Raw genomic sequence first — 2,511 nt, 5'->3', positions numbered from 1 at the left:
ATTTGACTACTTCCTCAACTGTTTTTGACTTTTACTCTGAAATAGAGTCTTGCTAAGGCACTAGGTTGACAGGGTAGACTCAAACTTGTGATGCTGCCACCTTTGCCTTCCAGGGGACTTGGATTCCAGGTATGCGCTATCACACCCAGCCAGTTTTCTCTAAATCTCTATGCTACTCAGCAATCATATCTTATTATTTGGGCTCTTTATTACTCACTTCATGGTACAAAGTCAGCTACATAAGAAATTCTTCACATCCCCTTCAAGTACCTTAAATTAGGTGATGACAACCCAAAATGACACGGACACATTTTTGATTGATGACAATAAGATTAACTTTCCTAATAATCATTGAATACCTTCTCCGTGCTTGCCATATGGGAGGTGCTCGTTATTTTTCTTGCTGTTCTCTACTGTAAGAGGTTCGCTTTATTAGCTGTGTGGTTAGAGAAATACCATAGACTACAAAGAATTCTTATGGCTATTTTCTATAAGGATACCCGTTGCAGTTTGTGGCTTATGGTATTCATTAACTACAGACTTCTTGTAGAACGCAGCACTAAGGTTCCACACTTAGGAAGTCAAGTTGCAGATTGTATTTGTCAACACCACAGGAATCCTACTAGGTATTTCTTTTTCTACCCCATACCAATGTTCATTTCTTGATTTTGTGGTATATTCTGGCACTATTGGCTGAAGAACCTATTGAAAAGTAACCTTGACCAGCCAAAGAAAAGTTGAACCCTCAGCCTTTCCAAGAATTACATCTACATCAGAATCTAGCCCTGTAGCTCATTAAGACCATGGTTAACAGATGATGTACTAAGTTGTAGAAATATTGATGTACTGTGAAATGAGTGTTATACCTGAGAAGTAAGTCTACTTGGTTAGAAGGGTAGTTTTCAAACTTTATTGGGATTTGCCGATCCTCTGGACTGATTACCATTTTTCCCTGTCCCTACAGAAGCTTCTTAAATGAATTTTAATAAGTGATTTGTTTTGTTTTGTTTTGTTTTGTTTTGGGGAAAGGGTCTCCCTACATGGCCAAGAATAGCCACAAATTCATGATCTTCCTGCCTAAGCCTCCTGAATGCTGGGATTGCAGTCATGTACCAGCATGCCGGGCAAGTGATGATTTTTTTCTCTTTTTTTCTGGAGACAGTGTCTCACTACGTAGTTCATGCTGGCCTCAAACTCACAGCAATCTTCTTGCCTCAGCCTCTGGAGTGCTGGGATTACAGGCATGTGCTGGGATTACAGGCATGTGCCAATACACCCGGCCCTCAAGTGATGAATTTTGCTGATATGTCTTAAAAGATATTATAAATGACATCCATAATCATTTTAAATTTGTCAGTGGATGGAATTTCCCTCTCTTAGTTATGTACACCAAAGTTTGATTGGTGCCTTTGTTGTGTTGGTGTTCTTTGGTATACTCATAAAACTAAGTACTTACTAAATGTTAGCTGTAATAAGCACTTTTTCCAGTTAAATTCACACATTTTCACAACTACCATGTGAGTCATGTATTATTCTTCCCATTGTACAGATGAAGAAACAGGCACAGGGAAGATGGAGAACCTCATCAAAGTTACAAATCTAACAGGGGTCTCGGCTTCAGGGTCTGGGCTCTTGTCATCTATGCCTTCTGCCTCTTTTTATTCATCTTCTTCTTGGGAGTTCTATTCTTCATCTGAAACATCAGCAGCTTAAACTCTACACCGACTATGAAGTTGTACCTGTACGTCTCTGGGGCCCTTTCCAGCTCTAAGTTCCTAATGCAAAAAAGCAGTTTGAAAACAAGAACAGAAACCTACATTTATCACCGAGTGTGACTAGGAGAAATACTCAAGGTACAAAGTGTTCTAACACTTACAATACCCAGATGCATCCGCTCTGTATTGCCAAGGATATCTGGAGAAATGGATTCAACAGAAGAAATTCTTCTAATTGTCACTGTACATGAGGGTGACGGTTCATTCAGCCTTAGGTCAGTGGGTACCAGAAAGGTATGATTGATCCAAGTATTTATACTGTGAGTCACGTGACTCTGTAGATTTAGAAAGGTAATGATTTTTATCTAAGTGTGCAGTGATTAATTTGGTTGAAGGTGAAAGCACTGTTGGCATGCTCCTATCTGAGCTGGATGTGCCTCTGGGATTTGACAGATGTTTGCTTATTGCTGCCTAAAGATACTGCTTTTTTTTTGTAAGGCTTCTTTAGCCTTGAATCAACCCTTGATCTTTCTTGGTTAGGGCAGGCCTATTTCCAGGGAAAGACATGGGGTAAACAGGACGTCTCCAGTACTACCTAAATATTTTTTAAATGACATAAGTAAATTAAATTTTATTTTAATAGCTCTTGATTAAATAGAGAGATGATAAAGAACACAAGAGAGAGTTGGACAGAGCCTGGGTTTCAACTCTACACTTCCAGTTTTCATCTGTAAAGTGGGGAAATAGTATGTTTTTCACAAGGTCATTGCTATGAAAACATAAGGATATAATACAG

The sequence above is a fragment of the Chinchilla lanigera genome, unplaced genomic scaffold, assembly GCF_000276665.1.
Source record: "Chinchilla lanigera isolate Chin_1 unplaced genomic scaffold, ChiLan1.0 scaffold00024, whole genome shotgun sequence".
In the NCBI taxonomy this organism is placed as follows: Eukaryota; Metazoa; Chordata; class Mammalia; order Rodentia; family Chinchillidae; genus Chinchilla; species Chinchilla lanigera.
The sequence above is the reverse complement of the archived record's forward strand: the minus strand, read 5'-3'. Positions refer to the sequence as shown.